Source organism: Podarcis filfolensis (genome assembly GCF_964270895.1).
Source record: "Podarcis filfolensis genome assembly, chromosome: 8".
In the NCBI taxonomy this organism is placed as follows: Eukaryota; Metazoa; Chordata; class Lepidosauria; order Squamata; family Lacertidae; genus Podarcis; species Podarcis filfolensis.
The window spans coordinates 54,614,891-54,630,218 of record NC_139611.1 but is presented as its reverse complement, the minus strand read 5'-3'; the positions used below and the strand labels follow the sequence as shown (position 1 = coordinate 54,630,218).

The 15,328-nt window shown below is 47.0% G+C and overlaps 1 protein-coding gene and 1 long non-coding RNA gene across 2 annotated transcripts in view; one reads left to right on the top strand and one right to left on the bottom strand.

The window, feature by feature from the left end:
* LOC310767890 overlaps positions 1 to 15,328 on the bottom strand; it is a 196,892-nt gene that overhangs the window by 64,349 nt on the left and 117,215 nt on the right. The window lies entirely within an intron of this gene.
* Positions 1 to 15,328, top strand: part of BCAR1 (BCAR1 scaffold protein, Cas family member) — a 38,503-nt gene that overhangs the window by 9,551 nt on the left and 13,624 nt on the right. The gene's annotated exons all lie outside the window — the stretch shown is intronic.

Genomic DNA, 15,328 nt, shown 5'->3' with positions numbered 1-15,328 from the left:
TTCTGGTCCTTAGTGTTCTTATAGCTCTCGGTTCCTGTACTTCTGAGTGTATGTCTTGCTGCACATCGTCATCTAGTTCATATGATGCTGACATTAAAGCCTTAACACGGCTGCTTTCTGTGTGCACGAGGCATTGTCTTGCAAGCATGGCACGTACTTGAGCCATGGATTCTGTCCCGGCGCGTGAAGACTGCTGGTGTCAAAACCGGTGACCCAGTTTAAACATGATGCCAGCCGAGAGTAACCCAGCACATATATATATATAGTTTACACCCCCAGCATTGCCTTCAAATAGGGCCTAGCCTGAGTAAAAAGCCATTTCCAAATCGTGTGGGAGAGAGAAGTTAATTTCCTTTTGCACTCTGGGTAGGAGCACTGCTTTTTGGCAATAGATTCAAGAAAGACGGCCGTCTTCATTTGATCCCACACAGCCCTCTCCTAGTTCTAGGTTGATATTAGAGGGAGGGGAGATTCTTCTGAATATTCTTCTTGGTGGCATTGCCTGGTCCTGCAGTTACTGTAGGGCAGCCTTTGCAAACCTGGTGCCCTCCAGATGTTTTGGCACGCAGCTCCAGCCAGCTCCGACTGGGCCCTTTGGGAGCTGTAGCACCAGCCTGATGGGAGTTGTAGTGCTGACCCAGCAGGAGCTGTGCTCCGAAACATCTGGAGGGCATCAGCTTGGTGAAGGCTGCACCAGACCCAGGTTCTTCTCCTTCCCACCTCCCTCTGGGCTCCAGGTAGCTCTGTCTGATTTCTCTGGGAGGTGAGGGAATGCCCTGGTTTGCTGGCTCATTTTCTGGGTCACTGAGGCACGAGGGGGCGGGTGGGAGGTCTTTGCTTCAGGCTGCTTCCTGACTTCATTGTCAAGCGCTTGCCAAAACAGTTCACACCAATTGTTGGGCTCATCACATGGGAGAGAAGAGGAAATGAGTGGTCTTTCCTAGTTTTGGAGAAGAACCCAACTACCTTTGTGCAGCTGGCTATGCTGGACCTATAGATGCAGGGGAAGGAGGGGGCAGAGTTCTGAGGTGGGAAAATGGACTGGGCCACTTCAGATATCCTGAAGAGAATGACAATTTTGAATGTTCTCCCTAAAAAATAAGAAGCAAAAAATGCCTTGCATATACAGTATAGCATCAGTACTGCACCAAAGGGACGACAGAACCTTTCTCTGTTGCATGCTATCCCTCCCCCTTTTGCAGATTTTTTTTTGTTCCTCCATAAGGAACATTTTTTTACCATCCCCTAACCTGTGTTTTTTGTCCTCTCAGCTTCTGCTGTTTGCATAGAGACCAGGGCTTTTTGCTTCTCTGGAACAAAGGCAGCCTGGGCAGAGATTTACTGGGATTCATGAGGGTTGCCATAGAACTTGGCTTGGGAAATCTGCCTTGGACACCTTGTGTGTTTTGGGGGGCAAACTGCTATCTCAAAAGCCTCATTTTGCTGTCAGTAAAAGAGAAACTTCCAGGGACGTTGTTGGGCTGAGAACTCAATGGGCCATTGCAAAAAGCAGTGGGATCTCCAAAATGAAGGAAGCCAAGTGCATTCTGGGAGAATCTCTGGCCAGGACATGCTTCATTTTATCAGAAGGACTCACAAGAATGTCTTATTCTCCACTGGATTTTAAGCTTGGCCTTGAAATTCACAGTAGATTTTTTTTAAAGGAATAATGTTGAGGATCTTGTTTTAATTAAAAACAAAGCAAGAATAGCACAGCAGTGCTGTAGGATTGGTGAGCCCTGGCACACACAAGCAGCTGACAGGCACACGACAACAGAGTTGCTATTGTCTGAGTGATGCCCTAATGATTTGTTGGTTTTCTTAAATGAGCATTTTGGAGAGCAGAATGCAAGCCGCAGCTCCAGGCCACAAGCTTGTCCGCAAAGCGAGTGCACCATCCTCCCTGAGGGAAGCATGGAAATCAGTTTAGACAATTAGCAGTGCTTTGGTGGCTAGTGGCCAATTTTCCACCACTCTAGAGCTGAGGATGGGGATGGATCTGTGTGCACGGGCAGAGTGGGGGAAGCGGCAATGTTTTATACAGGGGCTGTAGAGCTGGGGTCTCCAACATAACCCGCGGATGGGAGTCATGGTGCCCTCATAGACACACCCTGGTGCCTGCAAAGGTCCCCTACCTAAAACTGAAGGGAACTAAGACCCAGGGGCCAGATTCGGCCCAATCGCCTTCTCAATCTGGCCCGCGGACGGTCCAGGAATCAGCGTGTTTTTACATGAGTAGAATGTGTGTTTTTATTTAAAATGCATTTTTGGGTTATTTGTGAGCCATAGGAATTTGTTCATTTTTTTCCTTCAAACTATAGTCCAGCCCCCCACAAGGTCTGAGGGACAGTGGACCAGCCCCCTGCTGAAAAAGTTTGCTGACCCCTGGGGGTTATTGTTTTCATTTGTTACTCCGTTATGTATATTTGTGTTTTTTTATATTGTAAACCACTATGTGATCCTTGGATGAAGGGTGGTATAGAAATATAATAATAATAATAATAATAATAATAATAATAATAATAGCCTGCTTTTTTTGTCTGTACTGTATTTTATTTGTATGCCTGCTCTTTTGGTGCGGGTGGGAAGATTCTGAGCATTGCCCATTTTTCTTTTGTGAAATGATTGTTTTCCATTTTTAATGGTGCCCATGGGTTTCTTTATTGCTCCAGATATGCCCCCAGGCCCAAAAAAGGTTGGGAATCCCTGGTTTAGTAGGGCATTCTGCTAATGACATAAACAACCCAGTTGCCCTTGCAGTGGAATGCAGGACTTTAAGGAGACTTCATTCACTCATTTTCCCTCCTAGTTTCCTGTCTCCATCTTAGCCAAGGAATTAACTAATGCACCATGGAGAGCCCTGGCTAACTGGATGGAGGTGTGTGTGTGTGTTAGAAACCCATGGACAATTGGGGGTGTGTGTGCACAGATTTTGGCAAGAATGGGAGGGTGTCTTTGGCTAGACCCCAGATAAATTGTTCTGCAGTGTGCTGCTCTTCCACAACGGGGCTATTGAAGTAGGCATTGATTAGGTTTGATATTAAATTTGTGTGTCTTCCGGGGGGTGGTGCTTATTGTGGCTTGTGTTGTGCTTGGCAGACTTCTGGGTTTGTGGAGAAGCCATAACAGGAGTGCCAGCAACATGAACTTTGGGACTGCTGGGAACAGGCTTCCATATTTGAGAGCTGGAGCCCTGCATCAGCTTTGTGTACATATGAAATTCTCTCAGTGAGTCAGAGCCATCTTATCAATGGCCCACCTGGCCTACTACGGCGGAGGGAACAGAAGTATCCAGGGACTTAGGCTGAGGTTCATCTCTCCCTGGAGATGCTTGGGGTTGTACCTGGGACCTTGGATGGGACACAGAGCTCATGGTCCACTACTGCACACTCACCCCAGCATGAAACACTTGCATGTGCCTTACCCAAAGCCTGGCTGTTGCTGCATTTCCGTGGCACCTTCCTAACAGTACACCAGAGGTAGTTTACAGCCCCAAACTTTACATCAAATTGGTGCCCTCCAAATGTTTTTGACTGCAACTCGCATCATTCCCAGCCAGCATGTCAGTCAGTTTTGAGGATTCTTGTGCAATATTCACGGGTATTTCGACATCTCCCTCCCTCCCTCTCCCTGCAGCGCCTTGTCCCTTGTATGGCTGGCTTCCTGGGACGATCCCATTGCAGCGACGCATGCACAAAACCACTCATTGTTGCTCAGGTTCCCCTTGCAAGCTGGTGGGTGGATTGACTGCACCGCTGTCCGTGAGCAGGATTTGACTGGGGCTGAGTAACCACAGCTCTGTTCTGGCTTGCTGAGGAATGTGTGGTTGCGGGAGACAAAAGCAGCCTGTGGATCCTACAGGAGGGCTGTTTTGACTTGGCTGCTCTGCTCAGGTTTTGCATGGTGTTCTTTAAACGTCTGAGTCATGCCTTTTTTTGTTTTCTGCGACTGGCGGCACACACCTCAGTCTCCCATGCCCAGCAAAGAGCTCCCCTGGGTGGTGCCTCCTCCCCACTTCTGTGTGAGTCAATCTTCTGGGTGTGTTACCTGATTGGAAGGTGCTCAAAAATGCCTCTGAGGCTGAGAGTGTTCTGCTGGGTGCCTGCGTCCAATCCCAGAGGATGCAAATGCACTGGGAAGTTACTTACCAGCAGCGACTCATCTGGAGGGATGCTTGGGGAAGCGCTCCAGCTCACTAGCAGTGGAGCACCTGCTGTGCACCCAGAAGGTTCCAGCTAGGAAGAGCAGCGTCTTGGCTTGGGATAGACCACTCTTTATGCCATTGCTCAACATCCTTTGAAGATGAGCACTCCGGGCAATTTGTGGTTCAAGATTGGCTTCTGAAGTTTTCAAGGCTAATAAGGAATTTGAATCTGGCCCTCCTGTTCTCAAGTCCACCCATTTCTATCTCCTGCCCCACATGGACTCCCATTCCAGAATCCTTGGGTTGCCTAGAAGCTGAGCTTGGTGAGCAGCTCAGTAAGAGTGCTATAGAAGTGCAGCACATAAATCAAGTGTGTCTAAAGTGGTGTCACAGGTGTGCATTTCACTAGGGGGAGTGCAGACTTCCTGCAGCCAGTTCAAGGCCCTGTAGATTCACCTATACCTACTGCCAGTGGTTCTCCAGGGTTTCAGAAAGAGTCTTTCTCATCTCTGCCTCTGAATTGAACCTGGGACCTTCTGTGCAAGGCAGATACTCTCCCAATGGACTAAGGCCGTCCACTGTAAATGGTTAAACAAATACCCATCTACTTGGCATCCTCCTGTGATCTGCCAGTAGAACCCAGACTGCTTTTGGCCCACTCCTTTGCTGGAATGCTTCCAAAATCTTCTGCAACTCCCAAGGGTGCTGTGGCAGACGATGGGTGTGTGGGTGTTCTTAACAGAGAGGTTGATTTAGAAAGAGTTCCCTGAAGCAGAAAAAAAGTTTGCAAACCTTGCCTTTTCCCATACCTTCCCTGCCTTTCCCCTCACTCTTGGTGCCCAGCTTGAAAAGGGTAAGATGTAGGTATGATCGTGGTGCAACTGTTGCCCGGTTGGCATCACAGGTCATGGCTTCAACCTGGTTGAGTTGCAAGCATCTCCTCCCAGGCAAGCTGTGCTGCTCGTCATCATGGGCTGAGTTCCCCCAACTCCCTCCACACTCCTCGGGGGTTTATGAGGTCAAGGGATGGGAACTGGAGTGGGGCCAAGTGCAACAATGACTCCCTGAAGTGCTCGTATCAATATTTGCAGCTTTTATCTCTGATGTACCCGAGTGGGCGGATTCCACAGCTACACAGCGACTCAACAGTAGCCTTTGAATCACTGGTGCTAGAGTCAGTGAGCGGTTGTGGTTGGCACGCCTCTGAAATTCCCAGTCTGTGCCAACAGGATTGGCTGTTTTCAAATAGCTGCCCTGAGGGCGGAACAGTGTCCTCTGCCTCTACTTGGGCATTGAAAAGACCCTGGGTCACCAGTGGGTAGCCTGGGAGCCACAGGTGGCCCTCTGACGTCTTCACTGTGGCCTTCCCCAGGCCAGAATGAGAGAGAGAGGGAAGGAAGGAAGGAAGGAAGGAAGGAAGGAAGGAAGGAAGGAGAGAATGGGTAATGTGTGTGTGTGTGTGTGTGTGTATGTGTGTGTGTGTTGTGATCTGTGGGTCTGTGTCCCATAGGATTGTGTTCCCATCCCATAACTCTGAAAAAGCGACCCCCACCTGCTGCCCAAGTTTCTGCTTCTCCAGTGTAAAGTTTCAGGGGGTGGGGGGTTGACTTGCAGGGGGAAAATGGAAGCAACCCAGCTTTAACCTTTCTGCTGCAAGCTGTCCCCTTTCTTTGCTAGGGCTCTTGCCTAGCTGCAAACGTGGGTCTGGATCACTATCTGAGAGATGAGTGGCTATAAAGGAGAGTTGCTGGGCAGGGAAGGAGTTAACCCACCCCATGACCTCTGCAAGTTTCACCCTGCTCTGGGTGCTGTTTGCACAGGAAAAGCAGTGCCTGATATTTCAAAACACAACAGTAGTGGCTAGGTAAATGGTTGGGTTTCTTGCAAAATGCAATGCTCCCTAAGCAAGCTATGATATGCCTTCTTAGCTGAAGGACAATCTATCCTGGGACCTTGGATGAAAGGATTTAAAAATGAAATAGCCTAGAAGTAGAGTTTTTCATAGAATTGTAGAACCTGCACCCCAAGGGTCATCTAGTCCAACCCCTGCTGTGTGGGAATCTCAGCTAAAATATCCACGATGGATGCCCACCCAACCTCTGCTTAAAAACCTTCAGTGGAGGAGAGTCCACCACCTTCTGCTCCACTGTTGAACAGCTCTTACTATCAGAAAGTTCTTCCTGATATTTAGTTAGAATCTCCTTTTTTGTAATTTGAATCTATTGGTGCAGGTTTTAGGGTCTTTTCAGAAAGGTGTTTGGCATTACTGACAAACATCTTCACGTAGGATATCAATACACACACACATTTGGGAACATCTGCCTCACTAATTGGTCCAGATATCAATGCCTCCTGGGGCCCGCCATATGCTTTGGTCTACAACTCCCATCAGTCATAGCCAGCATGGCCATATGGTGCTGGGGTGATGGAAGTGTGGCCACTGTGCTGACGGGGGCTGATGGGAATTGTAGTCCAAAGCATCTGGAGGGTCCCAGGTTAGAGAAGGCCACTCTAGGGAGTGGCACATGCCTTCCCACCTGCCCTTTCTGTTTGCCTGCTGGAACAGCACTTTAAACTATAGAGACAGTGTGGTGTAGTGGTTACAGTGTTAGACCAGGATTTAAATCTCCACCTGGTCATGAAGCTCACCGGATCACGTTAGACCAGTCACTGCCTTTCAGCCTAACCTGTCTCATGTGATTGTTGTGGGAGTAAATGAAGAGGCAGGGAACCATCCACCTTGAACTCATTGGAATAAAAGGTGGGATATAGATACTCGAATCTTGCTTGTGGGTTTCCCACAGGCATCTGGTTGGCCGCTGTAAGAACAGGATGCCAGACTATTGGCCTGATCCAGCAGGCTCTCCTTATTACCCCTGACATTAGAGATAGAACATAGCCAACATTTCCTCCACAAATCTGTGTAAAGCCACCCAAGCTGGTGGCCATTTTTGAATGAAGTAATGAGTTCATAGCATTTGGGATGTTTGAACGGGGGACTGCATGCTCCATAACTTATCCTCTTTAAGACTGTGCAAAACACCAGCTTTTCAATTGTTTGCCTTTGCAGAGCAACTGGCACACATTTATTTGGCTGCTCGTGTGGTACAGTGCTTTATTGTCTGCTATATGCATACTTCTGTTTTGCAATGGCCTGCAGCCAAGACAATAAACTGTCAACGACAATGTTGCAAGGACCAAGCGTTATTGCGTTGACGCTGTACCTGGAGCAGTCAGCTTTTGCCTGGAGAAGCAGCTGTCCTGAGCAAGTTTTAGTGGCCTGGGTGGAATGTGCATTTCGGCCCTTGGAGCAGAAAATAAATAATCCTTATCCTTTGTTCCTCTTTGGTTGGGAAGAGCTTGTACATCCTAGTTTCTGCCTGCTATTTGTGGTGAATGGAGCTTTTTGGAGAGCCCACTTTACTTAATGCCAATTTCACTAGTTTCCTTGAAGATTATGTAGCGAGAACCACATTGTAAGTCCCGAAGGAAGGAAGATCCTAACATAAGAAGTAGAAACTGGACTGTTATTAGCATCACCTTACTTTCTGGGTCCTTTTGATTATAATATTGGGACTATGAATTTTCACTCTTGAAAGCCAACTGCTATTGTTGCATTAGTTTAGACTTCATGGTTAATTCTTAGGCAAACCACTCTCTCTAGCTTCCTTCTGCAAAACAGACAGCGCTGTTGTGGGGATTTCTGAGATGTTTCTGAAGGGCTTTTAATTTTGTCTGTGAAGCAGTATTTTCTCAATCTCATTGGAGCTGCAGCCCCATGTCCACTTACTTTGGAGTAAATCCCACTGTACTGAATGGTTTTAATTACAAGTAAAGATCCAGAGAGTCGTGTTGTAATGCTGCTGTTAGTTTTCTACCTTGCATTCATAGTTTCAGTTTGGGCAGTGCTTTGTCTCTCTGTTTCTGAAAAGTTATCTGGATGCTGGTTGGAAGGGACAGATTGTCTCCATCAAGATTGGACTAAGAATTTCCTGTGGCACAGAGGGAGGGGAAACATTTTTTTGATTGGCCACGTTCGATCATAGGGAACCTTCCTGGGGCAGCATGACAGTAGTTGGTGGGGCCAGATATGAAAGTGGGTGGAATATATAAATATACATTTAAAGTAGTTTCATACCACTTCAAACAGGCATGGCTTTTACTTTTATGTGGCTGGAATGTAGCCTAGACCCTGTCTGCACTGTCTATTTAAAGCAGTATCATACCAATTTAAACAGGCATGGCTTCCCCCAAGGAAGTCTGAGAGTTGTAGTTTGTTTTAAGGGTGCTGAGAGAGGTACTCACAGAGGTACGATTCCCAGAGTTCCCTGGGAAGAGGGATTGACTCTGGTAACTGTAGCTCTTTCAGGGGAATAGGGGTGTCTTAATAACTCTCAGCACCCTTAGCAAGCGACAGCTCCCATAATTCTTTGGGGGAAGCCATGCCTGTTTAAAGTGGTATGATACTGCTTTAAATGGACAGTGCAGACAGGATCTAGGCTACATTCCAGCCACACGTTTCTACACACACAAATGTACATCTAGGTAAGCATTATCACACTTCAAGGACACAATCCAACCAGGCAAAAGGAATCGAGGGGGTTCTGGAACAGGGCTGGTGAGGAGTGTGGCCTGGGAAGGGGGAAGTCTTAAGGACCAAATTGAGAGGCCAGGTGGGGGCACCTCTGGCCCTCAGTCCTGGCGCTCGGTCCTGGCCCTCGGTCCTGAGGTTCCTCACCCCTAAAAAGAATCATAATGTCGGGAATAAGGATTTCCTTTTATATCCCTTGCCAGTCATGTACTCTCCCATGTTTCGTTGTTGTTGAAATCATGGATTGAAATGTTGGTGAGCCCTCTCAGAGACCCTTCTGGAGTGACAGCTCTTGGCCTCCTTTCAGCGAAACCAGTTGGTGGTGTCTGTGTGTGTCCCCCAAGACAGCACGTTTTTATTGACCCATAGGCCTGTGTCCCAAACCATAGGTGAGTGGGGCAGGCTAAGGTCTAGACTGGTTCAAGGGCTGGTCTTTTTTAGGAGACAGCTCAGCCGGAAATGGGACCCTGCTTTAAAGAACATTTTGATGGAAGTGAGTCATCTGCTTTCAGAGTAATTTCCCCTTCAGTGTATGAGCTCACAAGATGCCCATTTAGTAAGACTTTGCGTGAGCAATGAGCGTTATGTTGTAATCAAACTCCTATCTGAGCAACTGGGGCCCTTTGGACGGCTTCCTGCTGCCTTTTTTAAAAAAGTATTTTTTTAAAGCTACATTAATCATGCATTCCTCTGACTGGAGGGAAGGTGAGGTTTAACTCCTTCATCCCTGCAAAGTGTTTCCAGGGACAGCTGGAGAAGAAAAAGGGAAGGTCATGGCCTCCCAGCTTAATCTACCTTGCAGGATTGTTGTGAGGATTAAATGAGAGGGAGGAAAAGGTGGGATATGAATACAATAAATAATTAGTCTTGTCTTCCACCTTTTTCATGACTTGTTTTCTACTGGGCATCTTCCACCAACTGGTGCCCTTCAGCTGCTTTGGACTACAACTCCTATCAGCACCTGGTTGGGCCTGTTGGGAGTTGTAGTCTAAAACATCTGGAGGGCGTTGACATCTGAAGTTGGTGACAGCTGCTTTAGGGAGTGAGGTTGGTTGGGCACCATGGATAGCATGCCTGTTTTTCTGTTTTTATTTGTTTGAAATACAGTGGTACCTCAGGTTACATACGCTTCAGGTTACATGCGCTTCAGGTTACACACTCCGCTAACACAGAAATAGTGCTTCAGGTTAAGAACTTTGCTTCAGGATAAGAACAGAAATCTTGCTCCCGCAGTGCGGCAGCAGCAGGAGGCCCCATTAGCTAAAGTGGTGCTTCAGGTTAAGAACAGTTTCAGGACCTCCGGAATGAATTAAGTACTTAACCTGAAGTACCACTGTACATTTGAAATACATTTATTTGAACCTGTCTTTAAGGCAAAGAACAAAAAACTCTTTTAAATGGTTAGTTATCTGAATGCTTGGCCTCATTTAAAGCAGTATTGTACCACTTTAAACAGCCACATCTTCCCTCAAATAATTCTGGGACCTGTAGCTTCCTAAACTAAGGTTGGGGACATCCCTTGTTCAAAACCCAGAAGAGGTTCATAGCTCAGTGGCAGAGACTGCCCCCCCCAAAAAAAGCTTAGTGTTTTCTGTGGAAGTTTCGGAGTAAGGTTACTCTTTGTGGTGTGCATGGCAGGTCTTGTCCACCTAGATGTTGTTTTCTTGCATTCCTTTCCCCAGAGGCACATCTGACCTGGCATGCCTTGCTCTGTCCTTCCAGCCCAAGCAATAAACAGGCGGGGGCGGGGGGGGGGATGCTTGCTCCAAGGTGCAAGGCTGCCCCGAAAGAAATTTCACTGGGAGGCTTGTTTCTGAGGAATTTTCTCTTTTTTGTGATCTTTTTTATTTGATTTTTCAAACATACACATTTTTCAAACATATACAAATACATTTCCATATACAGAGATTTCTCTGAATCTCATGACTTCCCCCCCATCCCCTCAGTGGGTCCTAATGTCAATGTTTTCAACTGCATATTGTATCGCAATCTATGTTTTATATTTATATTATCCATCGTATTTATTGCACTACAAGTGTAATAATAATCCTGCTAGTGTTTTCATCTGCTTACAGTGGTCTCCTAAATAAATTATAATTTTTCCCCATTCTTTCCTGAAGTTTTTGTTTTCTTGGTTCCTGAGCTTTCCAGTCAGCTTTGCCATTTCAGCGTAGTCCATCAGCTTAGTTTGCCATTCCTCTCTGGTAGGGACTCTTTCTTCTTTCCACCTCTGGGCCAGATTTCTGAGGAATTTTCTCAAATCAGCACAATAACAATATTCAGGAAAGCTCTTTTCCAATTCCCGCGCTTCCACTGGGATCTGTCATTGTGAAAGCAACATGACCTGCCTATTAATATAATATAATATTACTGTAAACTGCTTTGGGAACCATTGTGGTAAATAAAGTGCCATTGTGCTGCTAGGTGTAGTTCTGTGCCAGAGGAATCCGTGTAACCCCAATAATGTGGAGAGTGTTTGTGGCATTTTTGTGGGGCTGCAACTGCGCCTGGCCAGATGCCCCATAGCTGCATTTAGGGCTGTTAACAGCAGCAACTCTTCCTTTTCTCTGCCTCCCCCCCTCCAGCCTTCAACATATCTGTCCATCTGAGGCCCCGTTTCCATAGATGCCTTTCCCGCCTCTTTCCCTTGGGGAGGGTGGGAAGTCGAGCCTGTTGCTTACAATATCCTAGCTTTCGGATTCAGTCTCCTATTCCAGGAGGGCCTCTTCTGGTAAAGTTTGGGCAGGCCTGGAAAATATTTTGAATTCCTGGAAGGCAGCATCAAATTTGTAGGAGAAGCCCTACAGAGGGTTTCCCTCAGCCTATCCTAGCATGGCAGTAAAAGCTGTCTTGCACAGTCACCCTGTGGTCAGTTTGGTGGTTGGAAGAGAAAAGGGGTGTGCCATGTATAAGCAATCAAATAATAGCCCTATAAAAGAGCACGTATAGGGAGCAGCGCAAGGCCAGGCTGGCGGTTTTATCCACACTCTGAGAGATTTAACAGAACATCGTTTTTAGATCTGTGCTCTTTCTTCATCTCCATTCAACAATTGCAAAGGGAGAAGAGAAGGGTTAGGGGAAAGGTTAGAACTTCAGTTAGGAAAAGAACATAAGAGACTGCTGGGTCAGGCCAATGACCCTTATAGTCTAGAAGCCTATTCTCACAGTGGCCAACCAGATGCCTTACTGGGAAAGCAGGATTCAAGCACAAGAGCCTTCTCCCCTCCTGTGGTTTCCAGTAACTGGCATTCAGAAGCTTCCTGCTTCCCACCACAGAAGCAGAGTAGAGCCATTGTGGCTAGTAGCCATTGAAAGCCTTGCCCTCCATGAATTTGTTCAGTTCTCTTTTAAAGCCATCCACGTTGGTGGCCATCATGGCCTGTGGTGTGAGTGCTTTCCAAAAGCAGCGACAAGGGGAAATGTAAACATGTTTCACCATCATGCAAAGTGGCAACCGCACATCTACTTCGCTATAAAGCAGGGATCGGAATCCACCTGTTGCCTTCTGAATGTTGTTGGACTACAACCGCCATAATTCCTGATAATTGATTGTGCTGGGTGAGGCTGATGGGAGTTGAAGTCCCGACAACCTCTGGGAGCCACAGGTTCCCCGTCCCTGGCATCGGCCAACTGTATAGCCGAGTTGGTGACTGTCAGCACACCATGTACCTGTGACCTCAAAGGTGGAAAGAATCTTCTTTCATTGGCGGATAGTTGGATGGGAGGGGATCTGACTTTTGGCCACAGCAAGAACACGTAGAGTCCTCAGAACATAGGGACCTGGCATATACAGAGCATATACACCAGCAGTTTTCAAGTTCTCTCACCCCAATGGAACACTTGAAAATTGCCAAGGGTCTTGGCAGACCATCTAATGATATTCCTCTGCCCATTCTTTAGCAATTGCAGTGCCCTGTGCTAGATGTTGTATGATCTTTAATTGCATTTCCCCCCTCCCTTCTTTTATTTCTTAGGTAATTGTGTTTTACTGTATTCAAGTTGCAACACAATAAAACACAACATGAGAAATAAAAAAAGCAATAAAATACAAGTAAAAGTTGGTACGAGTATTTAACGTGATGGGCATGCTTTCTCCCGTCTTCAGCCACAAATCCACAGAAGCACTGTGGACCACCTGGATGAAGCTGGTGGTCCTGTCCACTAATTGCAGTTTGGGAATCCCTGGTCTTCCAGTGAGTGCCAAAAGCTCTCTTTCGAGATTTCAGATGGGTCTCTCCCAGCCGTACTTGGGGACCCTGCTTATTGAACCTGACACCTCCTTACAAAGCTTGTGCTGTGCCATTCGGCTATCACCCTTCTTTTTCTCTTGTCCTGCAGACAGCTCCCCCTTCCCTGCCCTGTGTTTTCTGTGAACGCCCACTTGGGCTTTGAAAACCGTACAAAACATTTTCTTCTCATTCTTTGCTTAAGGGGCCTCAATCAGCCACTAGTTGTAAACAAAACAATCTTGCTGGGGGGAAATGTGCTTTCGGCCTCCTGGGAGGAAACACAGTACAGGAAGCATGAAGGGACTTAGAACTGAGAGCGAGATGTAGAAGGGGCCAAGAATTAGTAGGCAGAGCAGTTTGGTGAGATCTGTAGACTGGCATCTCACTAAAGAATTAAGTATGGAGTTGAGTGATGGTAACTCACTCTGCAGAGTTACTGCTTGGCATGCTGTACTGAAGCTTAAACTTCCACAAAACAGTGATGTTCAGAAGTAGCAAATCTGTTGTGTGATCCAGCACCAAAATGTGAAACGGAATATTTTTTCCAAGCAACAGAGTAAGTATATTTTAAGGGTGGCCCTTTTGCATTGGCACCTGCTAGCTATTGCAGTGAAAAAGCCTGTTATTTACCTTTTTATAAACAGGCATAGTTTGGAAGGTTTGAAATCTTCCCCAATCTGGTGCCCTCTGACTGCTTTCAACTACAATTCCCATCAACTCCAGCCAGCACAGTTTGATGGCAGTCATGGTCCGAAACAGCTGTAGGACACTGGTTGGGAAAGACCGATGAGAGACTGGCATCAAGACTCAAAAGAGGCTGGCTTCCCCCTTCCACCCACCTCCTTGGGGCTCCAGTAGAAACTTATGTTTGGAAGTAAATTCTGAATCTCTGCGTGTCCTTCTGCTGCGGGAGGGGTGGAGGGCAGCAGGACGCACAAAGGGAATTCTCTGGTTGACTCACAGCTCTGGCACTTCCTGCCCAGGAGAGGAGAAGTGGGGAGGAGAGACTTTGCTTGTGCTAGAAGGAGGGTCCCAGGCCCTTAGCTGGTCTGCCAGCCGGCCCATCTGATAAAAACCTCCTCTGTTGTTGGGTTTGGAACACTTCACAATCTGAAAGAACAAGTAACCAGCTAATGAACAGCAGCACTTGCTATTTATTTATTTGCTTTGCGTTCTTTAAACTTAAATAAGAGCAAATGATCACAGGAATCACTTTATCCCCAGCCAGACCATTGGTCCATTGAGCTCAGTATTGTCTGCACTGACTGGCAGCGACTCCACAGGACTTTTAACAGGATTCTCGCTCAGCCTTGCCTGGAACCTTGTAGATGCAAGGCAGACTCTGCCATTGAGCTCTGGTTCTTCCCCATATGAGTGGGGCAAAGAAAGTTGGGGTAAAAGGAAAGAGCGGGGCATGCAGGAGGGAGAGGAGAAGGACAACCCTGAATGATTAGTTTGGTTTGAGCTGGAATCTGCAGCAGCGATTCCTCTGAGATAAGCCCCACTGAGTCCAATGACACTTACTTCCAGGTAGGCCTCTGTGTGTGCACTTACTTAGTCCTACTGAACTCGGTGGGACTTACTCCCGAGTAGACATGCATTGGAATTGCACCGTAAACTGGCCTTTCTTCTCAAAGCAGCTCCACTTTGCTTGTGTGTCTCCTGCTTTTTTCAAAATCACCCAGAGTCTGTATCTTTTTTCCCCCTTTTTCTTTTGGGTCCTTTTAAAATCTTACATCATTTCCATTGCCTTTGCTCTCTTTTAAAAGGCACAGATGTGTGTATATTCGTCTCAGCGCAGGGTGTCTTTTCTGAAAGCTTCTTGTCTCTTGCTCAGCGGTTAGGCATGTCATTTTGTTTGCAAACAGTGCTTTTTATAAATAGGCCGACACAAGTCTCAGGCTCCAGGTTTGTTGTTTTTAACCCATTTCCCCTATGTGTATTCATGTTCTTTATTTGTGGGGAGGGGGAGAGCCAACTAATTTCACCTGTAAAAGAGGTAGCCTTTCTTCTTACTAGGGCACCAGGCAAGTTCTGTATAGAGACCAGAGAGTGCTGCCTGGGACGTTCCACCCAGTGACCTTTGCTCATTGATAAATTACTTTCCTTTTCCACTTCAAAGGAGATCTTTGCATGAACTGGGCTGGGGCAGTCACATGGGCACCCTCACATCCTTCTGAAGGCCAACCCTTTTTGGCTATAGCAGTGAAGGTGTCTCCATAGTCTTAATTTAGAAAGAGGAGGTGCAATGGGCAGGGGGGTGGGTATATGTGGGGTGAGGAACCGCAAGACCGAGGGCCAGATGCAGCCCCCACACCCCAGGCTCTCAGCTTGGCTCCTGAGACTCCCCACTTCCCAGGCCAC